Source organism: Lactuca serriola, chromosome 7, assembly GCF_051521515.1.
Source record: "Lactuca serriola cultivar US96UC23 chromosome 7, Lser_US96UC23_V15, whole genome shotgun sequence".
In the NCBI taxonomy this organism is placed as follows: Eukaryota; Viridiplantae; Streptophyta; class Magnoliopsida; order Asterales; family Asteraceae; genus Lactuca; species Lactuca serriola.
The window spans coordinates 17,417,821-17,439,891 of record NC_136414.1 but is presented as its reverse complement, the minus strand read 5'-3'; the positions used below and the strand labels follow the sequence as shown (position 1 = coordinate 17,439,891).

The following is a 22,071-nucleotide window of genomic DNA, read 5'->3' as shown; positions in this document are numbered from 1 at the left end:
TGATAACAACTAGGATGAAGGATGGTGAACCCATCACCGACCACTTGTAAAAAATGCAAAGGTTTATGGACCGGTTGCTAAAGCTTAATGTGGAATTTCCTGAGGACGTGGCGATTCATATCATTCTCCATTCCTTACCTCCAAGTTATGATCAGTTTCACATGACTTGTCATATGAACAAAGAGGAAGTTACGCTTTGCAAACTTCAAGGACTTTTAAGGACCGCTGAAAGTGGCCTTAAAGGTAAATCGGTTGTTACTCCTACTCCTACTACAGCCCTTGTTTTGGCAATTGGGAAGGGAAAGGGAAGAAGAGGAAGACCCCTTCGAAGGGTACCAAGGGAAAGTCTCTTGATGGCTCCTCTTCAAGTGGAACCAAAAGTGGTTCCATTCCTCCTTCTTCAAACCCAAAGGAAGCACAATGCTTCTAGTGCCATGAAAAGGGGCACTGGAAGCGAAGCGGCCCCAAGTACTTGCAAGATGTTAGGGATGGGAAAGTAAAACCCACACATGCAGGTATTTACACTATATTTTCTAATAACTCATCGCATACGAATTCTTGGGTTCTTGATATAGGTTGTGGTATTCACATTTGTACTGATTCTCAGGGCCTAAGAAGAAGTGAAGAAGTGGAGCACGGGAAGATAAACTTAATTATGGGCAATAAGAAAGCATCACATGTGACCTAGATTGGAGTTTATTCTTTATTTCTTAGTAATGTGTTAACTTTAGATTTGAATAAAGGTTGTTACTCGTTTGAAATGACAAGAAATATTATTTCCTTTCATAGTTTGTACAAGAAAGGATTGATTCACATTTTCATTTGATAATAAAATATATTGGTGCTATTAATGCTTTTTATAATGATGTGTTTTATTTTAAAGCATTACCTTGTGATGGTGTATATGAAATTGTGTCGATTGTAGACAACCTAGGAAATAATGTGTTACATATTGATTCTTTGATTAGCTTGGATAAAGCATCCTTATGGCATTGTCGTCTTGGACATATTAACAAGAAGCGCGTAGGCCAACTCCAAAAGGCTAGAGTTTTGGAATCATTTGAACTAAAGTCAGATGATAGTTGCAAGTCTTGTTTACTTGGAAAAATGACAAAGTCACCCTTCACTGGTAATTGTGCTAGGGGTGAAGGTTTGTTGGACCTCATACACACAGATGTGTGTGGACCCTTCAAAACCGCCACAAGGAATGTTAATCGCTACTGTGTGACTTTTACTAATGATTACAACAGATATGGCTATATATACTTAATCAAGCATAAGTCAGAAACCTTTGAAAAGTTCAAAGAGTTTAAGCAGGAAGTGGAGAATCAACTGGGCAGGAACATCAAGATGCTCTGATCCGATCGGGGAGGAGAGTGTCTTAGTATCGAGTTCCTTGACTATCTTAAGGAATGTGGAATTGTTTCACAATTGACACCTCCTAAGATACCACAGCTGAATGGTGAGGCTGAGAGGCATAATCGAACCTTGTTGGACATGGTTCGTTCCATGATGAGTCGAGCTTCATTACCAATCTCATTCTGGGGGTATCCTTAGAGACTACCACCCATATCCTTAATCTAGTCCCTACTAAAAAGGTTGCCAAAACACCTCATGAGATGTGGACTGGGAAAGTTCCTAATTTAGACCATATCAAGATTTGGAGTTGCGAGGCTTTCGTGAGGCACGAGACTCACGACAAGCTCGAGCCTCAAAGTGAGAGGTGTATTTTCATCAGCTACCCACAGAAATCCTTTGGTTACCTCTTCTACAGACCTAGTGAGAATGTGGTCTTTGTGACAAGGAAAGGAGTCTTTCGAGAGAGAGAGAGAGAATTTATAAGCCAAGGAAACAGTAGGAGGCAAATTGACCTTGAAGAGCTTCATGAGTCAAGTGTTGAAGGAACCTCAAACACTAGCGATCAACCTGAGGAGGAAACACTTGTTGAGCTGATACATGAGTCTGTACCTCCGAGGCGTTCCGCTAGGGTTAGGAACACACCTTATTTTTATCATGGTTATCATATTACCGCATAAAGTGATACATTTATCAGTGATAGTACACTAATAGATTTGAATGAACCTAATAACTATAGGGAAGCCATGACAGGCCCCGAGTCTACTATGTGGAAGGAGGCTATAGACAACGAGATTCAATCCATGTATGACAATCAAGTTTGGAACTTGGTTGATGATGTACCGGGTTTGGAACTTGGACAACGCGACTGGTGGCGAAGGGCTTTACTCAAACTCCGAGAGTTAACTATGATGAGACCTTCTCACCAGTAGCAAAGATTAAATCTATTAGGGTTGTGCTAGCCATTGCTGCATTTCATGATTATGAAATATGGCAAATGGATGTCAAAACCGCTTTCCTTAATGGAAAGTTGGCTGAGGATGTTTACATGGCTCAGCCAGAGGGTTTTGTCGATGAAAAGTACCCTAATAGACTGTGTAAGCTTGAGAAATCCATTTATGGGTTTAAACAAGCATCTCGCAGATGGAATCTTTGTTTCGATGAGAAAGTCAAAGAGTTTGGCTTTTCGAGGAGTGAGGATGAGTCATGCGTATATGTTAGGGCTAGTGGGAGTATAGTTAGCTTTTTGGTACTGTATGTGGATGACATACTACTGATAGGAAATGACATCCCAACTTTGTAGGAGGTTAAGTCCTGGCTTGGGATGTGTTTTGCTACAAAGGACCTTCGAGAAGCTACGTATATCCTAGGGATAAGGATACTGAGAGACAGGAGTAAAAGACTAATTGGACTTAGTTAGAGTACCTACTTGGATAAGGTGTTGAAAAGGTTCAACCTGCAGAATTCCAAGAAATAGGACTTCCCGATCCAGCACAATGCCAAACTGAGTAAGACTCAGAGTCCGAGTACAGAAGCAAAGATAGCTGAGATGAGTCGATTACCATATGCTTCCGCTCTTGGCTTGATCATGTATGCTATGACTTGTACTCGCCCTGATGTGGACTTTTCTTTGAGCATGGTTAGCTGATATCCGAGAAACCCTGGAAAGGCTCACTGGACTGTGGTAAAGAACATTCTTAACTACCTATGGAGGACTAAGGACTGGGTTCTTACACTCGGTGGGAGTGATGACTTGAGATTTGTTGGGTATAGTGATGCTAGCTTTCAGACTGATAGGGATAATTTCTGCTCTCAGTCAGGCTGGGTCTTTACCCTAAATGGAGGAACAATTACTTGGAAAAGTTCCAAGCAAGAGATAGTAGCTGATTCTACTTGTGAATCAAAGTACATAGCAGTAAGTGAAGCAGCAAAGGAGGCAATATGGCTAAAGAACTTCATTGGAGACCTTGGAGTTGTGCCAGCTATACCGGAGCCTATGGAGATTTTCTATGGCAGCAATAGTGTGGTTGCCTTAGCCATGGAACCAAGAGATCACGGTAGATCCAGACATATTGACAGAAAATATCACTTTATAAGACACAAGATAGAAGGAGGACTCCTAGTGGCAAAGAGGGTACCGTCAGAAGAGAACCTTGCAGATCCCCTCACGAAGGGACTGACTAGGGTTAGGCATTTGCAGCATGCAAGGAGCATCAGGCTGAGGGACGATATTATTTTTAATAGTTAGATAGCTATTTTCTGAAACTTGTAAAATGTAATTGACAATTCATGATTAAATAGAAGTTGTTGTTTATTTATGAGTAAGGTGTTACTATCTTGTGTTAATCGTTTACTATTGTTTCAATTTTGCATGTTTTGACTTCCAGAATAATTATATTATTCAATCTCTCCACAGTAAGTCATACTTTGGAAGTAGGTAATGAATTAAGACTTTCATGAATTGGGCTTGTAGATTTGTCTAAGGTGCATTAGACATACAAATGTGTGCTGCAACATTCATGAGTACTCTTAAGGTCTGAGTATTGGATTAAACCCACAGTCACTTGTATCACTTCATGGGATTTATCTTGAGTGATCGTGAGACGGTAATATCATATAAATCTTCAAACCTAGAGATATGAGTTGTTGACTATGAGTTGGTTATCCATTGATTGTACGAAAACGCATCAGTAACTTGATGTCATAAAACGTGCTTTTGTGCATAATTCAACAAGTAGTTAGTACATGCATATGAGTCGAAGTTTATATGTTCCTTCTCGGAATAGAAGCGATATCTGGGCCCCTCAATGATTTGGTTTTGACTTATGTGTCGGGCCCGGTCAGAACCTAATTGATTTGTTCAATTTAGTTCTATGTCAAACAAATCGGAGATTGAGAAACAAACTGCTAGACGATAAGTATGACATTGTTCCATGTATTTATCCGGATGATATCTTGAGAACCGAGGATTATATGATCACTTATCTAAAATGGTGCTTCATAGTTCAATAGAGATTTAAAGAGCTATGATTGTTGGTTGGTTCCTAAAGTTGTACTTGCAACTATAGTTATCAGACTTATCCAAGTGGGAGACTGTTGGATAAGGTGTGTAAGTCTGTAACTATGTTTGGTATGAACTTGACCCAACCCGGCATGGTCCATCTGGGTTGCACTTCACCTAACAATTTGTATGGATATATATATTTGAGAATATGATATTTATGATGTATTAATATATTATAAGCTATAATATATTAATATGAAATCATATTATTTAATTAGTATTGATCAAGAATTAATTTTGAATTAATTTAGTGATCAAAAGGGGCTAATAAAATATGGACTCTTACATATATATGGATTGGGATAAGATTTATTTAGGATGGGCTAAGAGTATATGGATCCTATGTAAATGAAAAGTCATGGGTATTAGGGTTTACATGCATGTAACCCTAATCCTCCATACTATATAAAGATGTCCTTGGCACTTGAAATGACACTAGTGTGTGTGTGTGAGAACAAGGGTGGGTCGATTTCTAGAGTGCACCATATTATCTAAAAGCTTCCAACTTATTTTTGGTGATTTGTGATTCCACTTGAGGCATCCACATCATTGGTGCTAGGCTCTAAAGACTCCAAGCAATCAACCACGAGTAAAGGTATGTTACTCTACTAAAGTTTTATATTACAAGTACCCCATAACATGCTAGTTAGGTTGAGAACCTTGGAAAATCAAATTTGCATTTATATTAGAGAAAACATAGATCCAAGGTTTCTAGGGTTACATGTATACCATAGGAGTGTTAGAATGCTCAAAACCCTTCAATTACACCCATCTGCATCCACTCACTCTCTTGTCACCCCAAAATCTCACCATCAAGCTATCACCATACCATGTTCACTAACTCATCCTCCATGGTACAACATAGATAGGTGCGCTCATCTTCCTAAATTATGCATCACTACTCTTGACGAAAATTCTCGTAGATAAAACACTTTCCCTCAATATAGTTCATGCCCCTGACAATCCCCGTCTGTAGACAATTAACTGATGGTCTCACGTTTGGAAATATAGTCTCTTGATGTTCCACTTGCCATCTGACAAACCCAAGTCTCATAGTAATCCAACAATTTAGGGCATCATACTCGGATACCTTGATACACCATCATAGGATCTCACGATGTCTTGCCACGACCATTGATCTTCCACTCATACAACTCGAAGCCTTGAAGTACTCCATCTCACAGCTTGAAGCACGGAAGAATTCTCAATGACTGAGAACACGTTGATGACAATCTAAATCCCTATCCTCTCCTGATCAAGCCCATGCGAAACTACTCATACTGACTCTGAAGTTGACTAACACATCAACTCCTACCCTTTTCGGAGTCACAGATAACAATATATATGCCGAACTATCAATCTCTCAGCAATCGAATCTTGACCTCCGTAAACCAACCGTCTCGATACTCAACATTGGCACGTTGAAGAAACACAGACCATAATCAGATTCCTGTCCAACGGCCACCTGTTGCGAAGACACTCATTCTCTCCTGAACATATGCAACATGCATCATCTTGCTCTATACCTTGCCTTGACTACCACAAAACTCAAGTCTCATATACTAGACCAAAGATCCCCTTATCTAGTCTTCTGAACTGCAACTCAAGCATATTGATGATACTCCCAACATAATACCCATTTCTCCCCTACTTAGGGTTCGAACCATCGTCCATTGACATGCCAAACAGACCACACTACAAACTAGCTCACCAGATGTACCATTCCCGACTCATGGAACGTGCCATGCAGCACTCGATGATCTTCCAAATAATGACCAAATAACTCCAAGTATCCCGTATCTCAGATGAAAACATCAGAATCCTCCCAATGTGACTGCCTCTAGTCACCCAAAATCTCATACCGACACATCACCGAACATCTCGACAGTCCCAAATTAGTTACAACTCTCTCACTTGAGAATAATGAACTATCACACACACCTCATCTCTGACTCCTCAGCCAACATTCCATCATGTGAATTATCATAGGAACATGAGACCTCCCTCTCATAGTCGATATACCATGTAAACAACGAGGGTCACCGCCCCGATATGCTCCTCTTGATTACCTGGAGCTGCTGCTAAAATATGCCTTGCTATTCTCAATTAACGCATATCCTTGTTCTCATACATCTCGTTCCCCTGTGATGACCTTCTCGCTCTATAAGAAATACCTCGCAGCAGACATGTCACACATACTCTAGTGAAAATATCTCAACTATATGCTACCCCCACAGGGTTTACCTTCAACTCTGAAACCGAAAGCTCGTTAGCTCTTTCACTCCACACAGGAAACGAAAATAGGGAATTTCTCGTCATAGGAAGTGATACCTCAACCATCGGCCAATCACTCAACCCAGACCGCAATCCTCCACAAGGCATCATCTCCACTTTTCCTCGAGTCATGCGACCCCATCTGGCACCTCACCAGTCAAACCCCTCGGGATTTAAACTTAATTTTCCTTGAAAGGTACACTCTATTGAAGCTCGACCGACATGGACCTCTGGCGCCACAATCTACCACATCCACTCTCTATCTGAACAAGCACAACGGGATAACTGGTAAGGACGAAAGCACACTCTGCTACCAATCATGGTACCCGAACCATGTCATCCCCCCTCATTCTTCTACTTAGAACCTCTAGAATTCTCCCTGTTTTGAGTATGGGTCCTTTGCTTTCAGTAGTACGGGCCCATACTACCTACCACATCTACCCATACTTTCCACACGGATCGTCCCAGATTTCCTAAGTAGCTGCTCAACCTTCTCGATCACCAATCCAATTAGACATGTTCGGTCTCCAACGAATACTCACCTCTAAACAGCGTACCCATCAGACTAAAATAACTCCCTAGGTTCTCACCTTTCTCTGCCATCATCTGCTAAAGAACTCCTCATGATGTCAGCCATCTACCACCTGATTATCGTCATATTTACTTAGTACCTGGCTCCTATCATTCAAGAGTTCCACAAATCACAAAGCAAGTAGCATTCAGGCATAGAATAACCTCCACCAGCACATAAAACCTATCTAACATACAACTCCACTTGCTCTATCCACAACTCAAAAGGCATCACCAAACTCAGGCAATCCTACCTCTCATGTGTATCTAACTACTCTCTCGTTAGATTCCTCAAATGCACATCTAGGTATGTCTCCTAGATTACTCTGCTACTCAAAGCTCTCTCTAAAGGATTCCTGCTAGGTAGTCCTACTCAACACATACATAGAGCAAATAGCAGATAATATCAAACAATCCCCTAGGCTAAGGCATCATGGATTAGGAAACTCTAGCTCTAATTTCTTGAAATACCTAGACTATCCTCTAGCATGCAACTCTAATATCTCATAATATAATCAAGAAATTGTATTTTGGGAAATCACCCTTCGGGCTCTGGCTGACTGTACACACTACTTCGTCGTGATTTCTCTTTAAAACTCCTACTTGTTTTAGAAAAATCATTTCTTTTTAGAAAATTTTCTCAAGTCCTCAGTTTGAGTCCAGACATACCCGAGAGTACATCCGAATCACTCAAACCAAGGCTTTGATACCAACCTTTAACACCGTAAATTTTCAAAAAAAAAATCACTTTTAAAATCACATAAAATCCAATATCACATTTCTCAAAAACCACAAATGTATAAGTTGTCAAAAGAAAAGTCTATTTGATAATACCCTAGAATCCTCAAAACATAAACTCCAACTCGTGTGTACAATCAAGTCGGCGCCTTCCCACGATCTGGAGAAGTACCTGAAACACATATCACACAACACGGTAAGCATGAAGCTTAGTGAGTTCCCCAAAATACCACATACAAATAATAAGCCTCTCATGGCTATAGTTCGTCATGGACCTTCCGGTCCTCCGTCTCAATGAGGACCCTTCGGTCTCACGGCTTGGTGTGGACCCTCCGGCCATGTGTCTTAGTGAGGACCCTCCGGTCTCACAACTCGGTTTGGATCGTCCGATTCTAACTCAGTAATGCACAGAATAATATATCATATATAACCTTGAAAAAAATGCATAATATCACATAACTCAATATAAGCACATAGGACCCTCCGGTCACACAACATTACCACTCAGGTAAGTGAGAAGACTCACCTCAGAAGTAAGCAAGTAGATCTAGTACCCCACGAACAGTCTAGACTCCGCCTACACAATATAATTATCTCTAAAAAGCAAATTGAAATAACCAATCTGAAATGCTAAGCTAACTCCTCCACTAAATCCCAAAAGGGGAGAAGACCATTTTACCCTTTCATGGTCCCCAAGGTCCACAGTTGACCAAACCCTAAAAGTCAATGAAAGTCAATGCTCAAGTCAATAATCCATGCTGACTAAACTCGTTGAGTGCATCTATGCGACTCATCGAGTTCCTTCACTTTCTTTGAAATATCGGGAAAATCCAACTCAACTTGTCGAGTTGTCTCGTCAACTGGCCGAGTTGTAGCTCATCTAAAATATCATGTAAAAGCCTTGCTGACTCATCATGTTGGCTCATGTACTCGACGAGTCCCTCTTGGCCAATTCTCATTCAGTCGATTCTAAGTAGAAATAATGCCCCAAACTCTAGATCTAGCCTCCCCAGGCTTAGATACCATGTAAAGCTTTAAGCTTTACGTCCATGCATTGCATTTATGGCTCAAAATGCCAAAACAAGACTCTATAGAAGGTTTAGTGCGTAGAAGCTTGCCAATAACTTGATAAAGCTTCGATCTTTGGGCTCTTGGGACCTTACATTATTCAGATTTGGAGTCTCAACTCCATAGCAAGCTCAAGCAACTCAAAACCAAGAGATGGATGGGAAAAAGCTCTAAAACTCCCTAGAAAGAGATCTAGCAAAAGAAATGATCAAGGTGGTAACTTGTTACCTTCAAATAGAAGCTAAGGATGAATGAACACCGGATCCAAAAGCTCCCTCTAGTCCCAAGCCTTTTGCTCCTCAACCTCTTCCCAAAAGTGCACCAAAGATGAAGTGTTAGCATCTCTTTCTCACACACAAGGATATAACTCGATTAGGGTTTCTCACAAAGTGTTAGGGTGATAAGGGAGGAGGAAATGAAGGATTAAGGTCCTTTAAATAGGACATAAACCCTGAAAATTAGGGTTTTCTTACTCAACACCTCCTCGTCGAGTCGGGGTCCACCGAATCGTCGAGTAGACTCTAAAATCTCGCGGCTATCTCAAACTCTACTCAACGAGTTGTGTCCTCCAACTCGTCGAGTTCCCCTTTCAAAATGAATATAAAAATAATTAGATAATATATCTGGAACTCGGGATGTTACAGAGTAAGAGTGGGAACAAACGTCAATGGATCTCATACCAAAGCTATCAAAGAAACATAATGTTTCGATTTTATTCAGGCAGTGGTCCACAGATTGACTAAGTCTGCCCACTTTCCACTAATCTAAGAACCATGTGAAATGGAAAAGCTGACCAGAACATGACATAGAAACCCTCAGACTGCACAAGATGCCGATCCCTATCATCTCCCACTAAGATAATAGATTCATCTAGTAATTATAACAATCATTGAAATCCTTAAGTGCGCGCTTAGGAATAAGCATATCTATTCATCCCTAATGGTTAGATCGAATGAACCATCTCAACATGAGTAATATGCTCTGAACCTGTATGATAGACTTTTGATATTCCATGACATACTCATTTTCGTTAATTGAGTTTTTCCCTACAACAATAGTTGTCACACCAGTATAAAGACCTCACCGCTTGAGGCTTTGTAGGACGAAAGTGTTGATCCACGACAACTTGAACAATGATTGGAGTTATGAAACTGAACAAAGAACATGCACGTGATATGATGCATTTTGATCCAAGATTCAATCAAGAGATCACATAAAAGATTGTGTGAACCGGAGCAAGATTTCAGATTGTACACAAACGAAAAGAAAGTTATGTGAACAAAAGATGTAAACCTCTTGACTTCCAAGTCTGAGACTGTGTAGCTTTTAAACGCCTACTCTTTTAGAGAAATGATGCAGCTTACAGAACGAGGCAGGTTAAACCTACAGCTCAAAGGACCTTAGAAATTCTTAATAGAATTTGGTCCTATTATTTATATCAAGTCATCTTGAGAACTAACGGCGTGCACGATGCTTTTTCATACGCCAAATCTCACATAGCGTTTGTCCAATGGCATGCTTGTCATATCTTTCAATAAAGTGTATTAAGAAATAATGCTAAAGTTTCATGTTTGTGAAAGTACACACGATTGAATTGTATATAAGATTCGACAACCTTTAAAATATTTGATCCGATCTTATTCCATATTTTCTATTTAGTTGTGACTTATGGTAAAGTCATATATTGGGTCAGTTATCTAATCTAGAGATACGTGACTTAAATTGACTTTAGAAAGATCATGTATGGATCAATCAAAATGAAAACCCCACCAATTGTTTTATAATATATTATCTAAACGTTGAATTTTGGAATGGAATTTCTTTCAACAGGGGAATAATGTAACAATTGGTAAAAATTGGTCAGAGTTCGACAGTCAAACCACCGCGAACCGCTAGATATTAATGACCAATTATGTGTAATTTTATGTTTACAATGTATATTAAATATATTATATTTGTAATTTGTTTCCGAACATCTTAAAATGCTCCAACCGTCTATCGTTGAAGATTTAATCAAAAATCACCAAAAAGTTAATTTATTTGTGACGTTAAAAGTAAATTTTTGCATCAGATATATCTGAGAATTAAGGATAACATATTTGAATAGATTATATTTTCCTGACTTCGTGGATATAAAGAACGTCCAAAACGGAGGTCGTATGATAAAGTTACGCCTCTTTAAAGTTATTAAAATCAATATTTATCTGATTTTCCTGAATCAAATCATGCACTGCTTTGTTTGGAATAGCTACGAATCTCAAAAATCAATTTTGAGAACGTTTTTGAATTCAGACTACGGTCTATTATTTTATTATAATTTTATAATATTTTAAAACTCGACCAAAATCAGATTCGTAAAAACTATCGGATTCGAAGCAATTAATCGCAAAACCTTAAACGTCATTTCACGGAATTCTGTTAAACAGAATTGACTTTCGTCTATGTATCTAGAATAATCACGACAGAAATAAGAAGCAGGAATCTTCAGAAAAAATTCATTTTTGACGGTATGACAACACGAGAATCAAAAAATGAGATTTACATCATAAATATGAATTATACATACTTAAAGGGTAAAAGGATTGGCTAAAAAAACACCATATTTCAAAGGGTGTCTAAGGGGTGTCTTATTAGCATCACCCATACTTAAAACACATTATCTCCCTAAAAAGTCAAAGAAAGACCTTGACTTTTGAAAGTCAACCAAGCATCATATTGAAGCTACTTCCTTCTCTCAAATTCCCCTACCCACTGTCGATTCTGCCACATACACAAACACCCATGCACGAATTCAAACCAATAATGCTAAGTACTCTAAGATCAATTTCAAGATTTTGAAATACAAAAAAAAAAAATCTCCCAAAAATCTGATCAAGATTATTTCCATTGTTGCGTCACTCGTCCCTCACAACACTCCCTGCTCATTCTCTCTTTCTTTTCTGATTTGTGGGCTGCCAAGAACACACCGGGGGTGTGTTGCTATTTCCGGTAAAAAAGGGGGAACAACCCCTTTTTTCCTCCTTGCTACCTGTCAAACGAACCAGCCGGACAGCCCTTCAATCACTGCTTATGCTGCTGTCGGAGCTCTTCCCTCCATCACCCATCGATTCACTGTAAAACATCAACACCCAAATGTCCATTCCTTCATCAGTTTCTATCAAAACAAACAAACAAAAAGGAATTTTCGTTGTTCTTTTTCTCTCTATCAATTTCTGTTAAACAACCAAACCCAAACACCCATCTAAACCTATTGATTAAACTTTATTGATTTACAGTCAAAAATAAAAAGAAAAGAGAAGAGAATCTTTACCGATCGAAGCAACTGCCCCATCGAGACCCCTTCCCTCATTCCAGTCGAGACAGAAGAAGCGCCCTTAAGCTACCATTGTTGTTTTCGTTTTCTCCTCTGCGAAACAGTGAAGCACCGGAGGTGCTTCTCCCACCCAACGACCGATCGCCTCCCATCCTCGTGGCCGCGTGACCACCGAACACCCCCTCCACTCATCTTCTATCGACTGGAGCAAAGCACCCACCAAGACCGACGACTCACACCTCGCAACCGGAAGAGACGAGCAAAACTTCGTTGCTTCTTTACGCCGTCCGTGTCTTCTGTCTCATCGATCCGGAGACTCCTCCTTCTACGCTAATCGACCGACGAAGTGCAGCCTGCGAGCTTCATTCTCCTTCGGTCTTCTTTGTGGTCTACGACGAGCAAGGACTGGAGCAAAGCACCCACCAAGACCAACGACTCACACCTCGCAGCCGGAAGAGACCAGCAAAACTTCGCTGCTTCTTCACGCCCTCCGTCTCTTCTGTCTCGTCGATCCGGAGACTACACCCTCTTCACGAATCGACTGACGAAGTGCCGCCTGCGAGCTTCATCCTCCTTCGGTCTTCTTTGTGGTCTACGACGAGCAAGGACTGGATGCAGAGCCGCGGCCTCGTGCCTTCCTTCCTTCCTTCCTTTGGTTCAGCCAAACACTGGAGATGCTCACTTATTCCGATCGATTACCACCACCGAGACCACCTCCGTTCGCTGCTTGATCACTCGATTCTTCCCTCTCCCGATCTGTGAAGACGACGGCGACTCTTTTGTTCTTGGAGCCCCTTTTGATTGACTTAACAAGAAACACGACTTAAAACATGTTTCTGATTTTGACCAAGTCAAAAGTCGAAAGACAAAAACCTTGTTTTAAAATGAACAAAATCACCCCTCTCTTTATTAAGTTAATCAAAATCAGTCCCAATACCAAAAAAGTGATTCCATGTATCCACAAACAACCCCTCATTTGGTAATTTTTTTTTATCAAAAGAGTCCTAATCATTTAATCAAATTACCAAAAGCCCCCTATACTTTAGTGAAGTTATAAATTAGGGAGAATTTCATATATACTCTTATTAAACGTCTAAATATCATATTTGCCCGACCTAAACTTTAAATATCATATTTGCCCTTCTTAATGTTTTAGAATATCGGATTTGCCCAAATCTATTTTTTAAGTAGTTTTTATTATTTAATAATCCTTTTTTACAATTTAAAATCATTAAAATTGAAAGTATAACTAAATAGACAATAATACCCTTACCTTCTAAATCTCATGAATGCAATTACAGGTCTTTTGTTTGTGTTGGCTCTCCAATGGAGGCATCCCATCGTCTTTACTTGACTATATCTCCTCATGATTGTTTTCCTGTGTGGTTAAATGGTTTTTTCCACCATGGTTGATTTAAAGATTGTTTTTTTTCCTCACGATTGTTTTTTTTCCACTATGGTTGATTTAAAGATTTATGGTCTGTATTAATAAAAAAAATTGCAACGAAGTATTGTCTTATTGAAGAATTTGATATCATTAATAAACAAACGAACCATTAGAGACTTTTGTAATGCTCTAACTTGTTCATGGAAAAGAATTCGATATCAGATCCATCCAATTAGAGTCACTACACCAACACCGATCTTGTTGGCTCTTTCATATCCCAATTTTTTCATTCTTTTCATATCTAAAAAACACATTCAATTCATAATTATGATTTGAGCTAACAAGCTGTAATCAAAACAGAAAAAACATCTCTAATGTAAATTGAATGTATTGATATTTGTGTTGCTCTTTGAGGAATTTTTTCAAATAGTTAGTTTTCATAAAACTTGACATAACTTCATCTATGCCACCAACTAAGATTCATCATACAGGTAAAAAGAAAATAGCTTATCAACTCAGCATTAGTTCTAATCTCGCATTCTCAAATAAAAAACAACAACAATCTTTGACATTTGAACCACAATGTTATTGTAAGCTCTGCTGTATGAGTATTGCATATTAGTTCACAAAGAAAACCATAAAATTGATGTTTGTAGCTAATTGCAAAAGAAATATGGACAAAAGGAAATAAAAAGGCGCAGAGAGGTTAAGAAGAGGATTGTGTTAAGAATTCATCACAACAGGTAAAGGATACGCTCAATTTGGTCTTCTTCAATTCGTAGTATAATCTTCATCTAATATCAGAGCGAAATCGAAGATTGAGAAATGGCAAGAAGGAGGATTACGGAATTACAATTATCTGCAGTTTATACTCGATTGGGAGAAGGAAAATGGCGATAGGGAAAGAAGGAGGCTGGAAAGTTATGATCGTGAGGAAGACTGCCAGATGCCATTTTAGAGGGTAATATGGTCAATCTAGTTTTTATTTTAGTTTTAATGATTTTAAAATATAAAAAAATAATTATTAAATGTTAAAAACTATTAAAAATATATATTTGCGCAAATCCGATATTTTAAATGCTTAAGAATGGCAAATACGATATTTATAGTTTAGGCTGGGCAAATACGATATTCAGACGCTTACCGAGGGCATATACGAAATTCTCCCTATAAATTAACCCTCAATAGTTTAAATTTGTTACAAGACATTCCCGAGAGTATTTCAAAGTTCAAGGAACGTGACATTGTGGTTTCTAACATCAAACTTCTCAAAGAAACCGAATTCGAACAAATAGAATTAGTGCTTCAAATGTGAGTTTCTATGATCCCTCTTTTACTGCTTTAATATTTGGGGGAGAATACATACGTGTCTATTAAAGCTTTCATGATTGCCATGTTTTATACATATAATAGCATCATCCTTTATTATTGGTCAAAAACTTATTAAATGGCAATCTAAAATGTTATAAATCATATAAATTATAGTAGCATGCTATAAATGATATAATTACACCTCGTTGTGATATATCAGTTAATAATATAAACAAATTGCAAGATTATATGTAAATTGCTATAATAACACAACATGGCATTGTAAATCACAAAAATGACGCATTCATATGTGTAAGTTAAACTAGTTCATGGAAGTATGAAAAGATATAAAAATGACCCAAAATATTATTCGCGTATAAAATGAAAGTACATTGTCATAAATTATGGAAAGACTAAGTTTATGAAATTTTGTAACTATTATATAAAATTATCAAATTTAACTTTTAATACATAAGGTTGTGTAACAATGAATGGAAAATGTATTAATATATTTTTATATTAATTATAAAAATATAACTCAATTTATTAAGTTATAAATGTTTATTACAATAAACAATATGATCAACTTCACGACTTAAGAGTCGTTATTTTCGAAATATTGTATAGTATTAATCATGTAAATTATAAATATTATAGGAATTTTTTATTTCACGTTGGTTGAAACTTTGAAAACATTATATGAGCAGTTGTTCTGCTGGCCAAGTTTCTTCATACCAGAAAATAGGAAATTTGGAAATCCATTAAGTCTTATGAATCCATAAAACATGGTGTGGGATTTCAACATAACCTTTCAATGTTGGTGCAGAGGTGTTCGTCACGGTTTGGTTATGAGTTCATTATAGATCCTGGATTTGCCTTGTTACCATATAGAATCGATATTGGGTTTATACGGGGTTTTTGTTCATTCATACTAGTTGGAAGAGACTCTATCTAGTGGGATAGTTTGTGTCTCGCAATGATAAGTGTCAATACCAGAAATTAAGTTATATAACAATTCATTAATATCATGCCACGACTTATTACGGTTTAATAACATATAGCTAATAAGTTATTTATTTAAACCCTTTGTTCTTGTACAAAAACACAATATGTATGTGGGAGGAGATTTCCCCACTAGTTAAGTGTCAGTTTCCTAATTAAGTAAGATAATACTTAATTAATACTACGACACAAATTTAAAAAGTTTATAAATTCAAAACTTATGAGTTTTACATATAAATTAAATGAATGCTTGTACAAGGTTTCAAGGGTAAATTTGGCTATTTTATGTTTTCACAAAGAGTTATATGACTTTCTTTTATATAAATTAGTATTCAAAATCCTTATATAAAATGTGTTTTGGTCATGGGAACAGTGAAGTTTATTATACGTTTGTATTACGTATGTGTATTTTGCCAAATTTTGTACTTTTAGATTTGAACAAATATGTAACATCCATACAATTTTCATAAAATTTTAAACTTTTCAAAACAACCCTTTTGATATAGAAGTGTTACAAAACCTGTTAATTCCAAAACATTATTTAAAATCAGAACCTTTCTCAACATAGTTTTCAAAATGTTCACATTATCAGAGTTTCCCAGAAATCAATAAGTCCAAAACACGAGGATGTGTACGGTCACACCTTCACCTTGCCACGATCCACTGAAGAACCTGAAACCATAAACCAAAACTGTAAGCATGAAGATTAGTGAGTTCCCTCAAAGTACCAACACCCAACAGGTAACATATACAAATAACAACATGCATACAGAGCCTTCACCATGTCTGATCTGCTACACTATGTCTGATCTGCTACACTGGCCTTTAACTTGTCTGGACCGCTCCCGAGCCTTCGGCATGACTGGACCGCCTCGCAGGGCCTATAACCTATCCGTACTGCTCTCGAGCCTTCGACATGACTGGACCGCCTTACAGTTCATTCAGTCTAACCGGACCGCTTGTCGGGCCTTCGGTCTGACTGGTCCACCTCACAGGGCCTTCAATCTATCCGGGCAGCCCTGCATCTGTTGGCCTTTAGCACACAGCAAGACTGCCTCAACTCGACCACACACACATGTCGACATACACATAACAGGTATGTAGGCATATAGCATACCGATATATATATGATGAGTTCAAAAACTCTTAGATCGATTAGATCTTTCACAAGAACGATAAAAGTAATGAAACAGTTTAAGATTAATACGAGTATGAACATAGAACATAATCAAACTTATGCTTATGATTCAAAACTGAGTCACGTCTCAGCAGAGCTCGATGAAGAACTTCCGTTGTAGAGGCAAGCTAGGGTTTACAAACGATGTAAAACAAAAATAATGAAAGCGATAACATCTAAGTCTGCACGCATGCAGCTTATATACTAAACCCTAATACAAAATAATGCACGACTGGACAGGCCCAATACTTGCATTCAAACTGGGCTATGGACCGAGCCCATGACGCAATCCAATAGACTCTACAATCTCCCCCTTTGTGTCAAATGAGGCGAGAGATTATTTCTTCTGAGCAGGCTTCACCATCTTGATAACTTTGAATAATCGAGGAATAATGGCAAGAAGAGTTTGTCTAAACTGAATGTACCACCTTAGCATGTCAACGAATAACTTCTTATCAACAGCATTATTCTGGTCACACCTTTGAATGATCTCTAAGATATGCTCGAGACAAGTCGTCAAGAAGAGGTGTTTGTCGACACGAGCGAATAGACATTTTTGGCCTTCGCCTCTGAGGAACATGACTGTGTGATACTTTGAATCAATTTTCCCCTTGATCATGGTGTTGACATTGCCAGCTCTGCCCATGGTCTTGATTGTTGGTCGCTTGTGTATAGCAAAGGCAATCTCCTGGTCCATCTTCGCTACCTCATGTATGTAGCAAACAAGCATACGCTTGACATGATCGATTATAGGCTGATACTCCTGAGGATTCGACAGAAGAATGTTGTTAAGGAGTATCCAGTCATGGGGATTGAGGTTCGGTAGATCAGCAAGGGAAAAATGGTGGACTGAGCCTTCGGTTCCTCGAGTCACCCTGAATTTGACATTGATAAATTTCCCTGCTGAATAGGGCTTCATCACCTTGACTGTGGTTATCTTCTTTGAGCTCCAAGTCTGGTATTGAGGTTGAGCAAATTCCAAGTAACACTCCAAAAGATCCCAATCTACCTTCGGGTCCGGAGATGGAATGGCAACAGTCGAGTTGAAGCAGTGGAATATGAATGCCTTTCGAGTGATTGGCATATCGAACTGTGCATCCTTGGAGTTGTCAAGGCCAAAGGACATTATTGGCTCGAGCCAGAGAACAGTTGGCGCGTCGATTGCACACCGCTGAAGCGAGTCTTTATTCCATACAGGAAACATAGACTTTTTCTTCTCAAGGAGCTCCGCCTCCTTTCGCTTCTGTTCTAGCTCAGCGCACTGCTTCTTGGTGATTTCTTCCATTTGTTTTTCAGAAGTATTGTCCTGCGGGAAAGGTTTCTTGGGAATGTCGACATAGACATCATCTTTATTGTCTGTGTCGTCTTCACCAATTTTCTTCTTCTTCTTATCTTTGTTACTGACCGAAGCTTTATTAACCTTCGGTTCAATAGCCGGTTTTGAGCTAGAAGGAGGAGGTTTCTGCTTTGAATCTTTCTCTCTCCCTTGTTTCGGTTGGACCCTAGTCACCGGAACACCCTCGATACGGATGAGAACGTCCAGTGCCGGTCTGAGCTTGTCTTCCAAATGCCTTCAGACAGTGATAGTGATAAGTGGATCATTCGCCTCAATAAGATGAAGGAGAATGGATTGAACATCGGCAGCAGAACTCCGGATAACCTCCCTTTCGGACTTGAGGTCATTAATCTCCGCATTAGTAGTACACACCTTGTGTAGTTGTAGTTTAAGTTGGGCTGTACGTCTGTCAAGCTTGTCCATGATCCGATTTTCCATAGCTAAGTCCGCTTCAAGTTGAGTTAAGCGTTCGTTGACTTTAGCATGGAGCGATGCATTTGCTTCTTCAATGGCATGGCGTGCCGCTTCCAGGTTTGAACACTCAGATTGAAGAGTCTTTACTGAGGTGTTGCCAGTTGCAACATTCTTGGCAGCAGTAGCCTGCAAAGAATCTAGAAACAAGTGAGCTTCTGAAACTAGTTTATCGACTTTTGCGGTTGCTTCCTTGCACTCCTTAGTCGAGGCATCAATAGCGATAGAGGCCTGTTGACATTGCGAAGAGGAGGCTTCAATAGCCTTAGCTGCAGCACATAGGGTAGCATTGTGTTCGACAACAACCGACAAGAACAATGCTTTTAAAGCAGCTTCTGAAGGGGCACCATAGGAGGAAGAGGAAAGCAGTTGATAAAGCTTGTCATTGACTGCTTTGATATGACGTTTGGTAATTGGCTCGTCGCCATCATCCTCGCTCTGCACTCGATAAGGACTGAAATATGTAGAATCGAATTCCAAGTCCTCACCGCCCAAAATAGGGGCTGTTTCAGTAGATTGTGTAGGAGACAAGGGTTTTGAAGAAGGTGGAGCTTCGGTTGTGAATGTAGGTTCGGTTGTAAAAGGAGGTTTAGTTACAAGTGGATTGGGAGCGGTAAAGGTAGGTTTAGTAGTAGTGGTAGAGATTGTATCTGTGAAAATGGGAGTGGGAATAGGAATTGTAGTGAATGGTTGAGAGGTAGTTATTGGAGGGATAGGAGGGATAGAAACTGGAAAGGTAACAGGTGGAGATGAAGGAGGCAAAGAACGAACCAGAATTTCTGGAGTAGGGGAGCAAGGCGAAGTGTCCCCTCGGTCCGAAGCTTCTTCATCAGATTTATCGCTCTCAGAATCTGAAGGTGGAGCGTTCTTCTGCTTAGGAGGAACATATTCTGAATCCGAATCACTGGAGGATTGAAGAATAAGTCTCCTAGCAGGCTTCTTCAGCTTTTTGGGTTGAGGTTGAGAAGGAGCAGCCTTATCAGTTGTTCTCTTCTTGGGGGCCTGTCCCTTGTTTGGTTTTGTGACCGGTCCCTCCTTCTGCGATTCAGGCTTCTTACCCCTCTTGGCTGGTTTGTCAGCCTCTTCAATGGAACGAAGTATTGTGGGTGTAAGGTCTCGTGGACCAACAGATGGATGAAAACTTTGTTGGATCAGTGACGATGATTTTCGTCGTATGAAAAGTGGCGATAGAAGAAAGCAAGGAATCCGCCATTATTGGGACACGATTACGATCCATTGCCCATTTGGTGATGATAGTCCAGAAACTCCCACATGAAATCTCTAAATGCCTGGATGAAGAAACTAGGCTTTGAACCAACTACTGCCAAATAATGGACCCATAATCAAGGTTAAGCCCACTGTACAACCAGCGCTCCGCTCAGACAATCCCTTGAATGCCTTGCTAGCACCGTCAGAACCAGCGCTCCGCTCAGACAATCCCTTGAATAAGAGCGTGAAAAGGCCATTCCATTGAGGAGGAAGGCAGGACTTCTTGAACTTGGTGACAGTTGTTAGGGTTTCAATATACCCCATCTGATAAAACATTGTGAATAGTTGCCCAGTTGTAATGGAATCAGGGTTTACCAGAGATGGATCTTGAGAAAGACCAATTAGGGCACAAAATTGACTCTTGGAGATAGAGACCTTCTCATCATGAAGTTCAAAGTGAATCCTTTCATTAGCCTTGTTGTAGAATGCAGTAAAGTAGACAAGAGACAAGAACGACATAGGAACAACTTCAACCTTCGTCAGTGCATCGACGAGTGGTGAGTATTTGAGACACTCAACCACATACAACATATAGGGCTCATATACGAATGGAGTGAGATCAATGATTAGGTTCTGTTGGGGTTTGATAGTGAGTAGGGGTTGACGAACTGAGGTATCATGAACGGATGAGGATTCTGCCATTTTAGTAGCTTGAAGATGACGATGAACAGTTGTAGAAAATCGCGGGGTTTCTTTGAGAGCTTTTTGGCAGTGATAAAGGTTGAGAGAGTACCGTTCTAATTCCTTTTATACATTCAAGGAAGAGAGAGAAGAATCCGGCTGAAATCTTGGATTATCTCAAAAATATCGCCTGAGTTGATGTGTGAACAGTTGGCGTGCCGAAGATGACGCAAGAGAGAGAAAAGCATTTCCCTTTTTTCACGCCTTTTCATAAAACTCACCTTTTTCAAATTGCCAAACCGTTTGGGTTTCTGCTGAGTCAGCTACCACTTTATCCCAATAGTTTCCCCTTATGACGCTTGAGTGTTTGTGCCTTGAACATTTGAATCATTAATTTGTGCGAAACTTAAAATTTGGAAAAATAAAAATAAAAATTTTTGTGCATAGTGTGTAAAAGATAAAGAAATAAAACAAGTATTTTGGGATTATCTGTGATGTCGTATTCAGACATAAAACGATTGATTCTGGGCAAAAATCACTTCCTTCAAAGTCAAGAGAGACATTGAAGTGCTTGCTTGGTTTCCCATGAAATTACGATCAATAACTTGTTAAGAAGTTTTGAAAGGCTTCTTTTAAAGGTTAAAGAGGGTGGCTTTCGCTTCAATTCATAATTTCGATACTTAACATAAGACCAAAAGTGAATGAAGTACTTGTGAGATCATTGTGATCTGTTGAACAAGTAGGTGTGAAATGTTTTATAGTGACGAGAGAGGAATGGAAATCTCAAAAAAAATAAACTGGATCTTTTAGGGTTAGAGAAGCCTTGGTGAAAGGCAATCTCATAAAGGTCACTCAAAAAGAAAAAGAGATTTCATTGGGTAACAAGTAAGATCTTGAATTTATGAATTCACCGTCAATTCACTTGTGGTGTTGAATGTTGGGTTTCACTTAGTACATAGTGGCATGAAACTAAGATCATGATCGCAGATTTAGTATAACCATAAACCTTAGTGGTTAAAACTGAGAGTCTTAGGGGTTATATTGATGAAATGAATTATAATGGAGAAAGGTGATGGAGATGGTATAAGAAGCGAATGTACCTCTGCTTTTTAAA

General features: G+C 39.1%; 1 long non-coding RNA gene across 1 annotated transcript; it reads right to left on the bottom strand.

Moving 5' to 3' along the window:
- Positions 1 to 11,553: 11,553 nt before the first annotated feature.
- Positions 11,554 to 13,349, bottom strand: LOC145063667 (uncharacterized). Its single transcript, XR_013688035.1, has 2 exons — positions 12,381 to 13,349; positions 11,554 to 12,181 (listed from the first exon to the last, which is right to left on the bottom strand). It is a non-coding gene; the product is annotated as an uncharacterized LOC145063667 (long non-coding RNA).
- Positions 13,350 to 22,071: the final 8,722 nt, after the last annotated feature.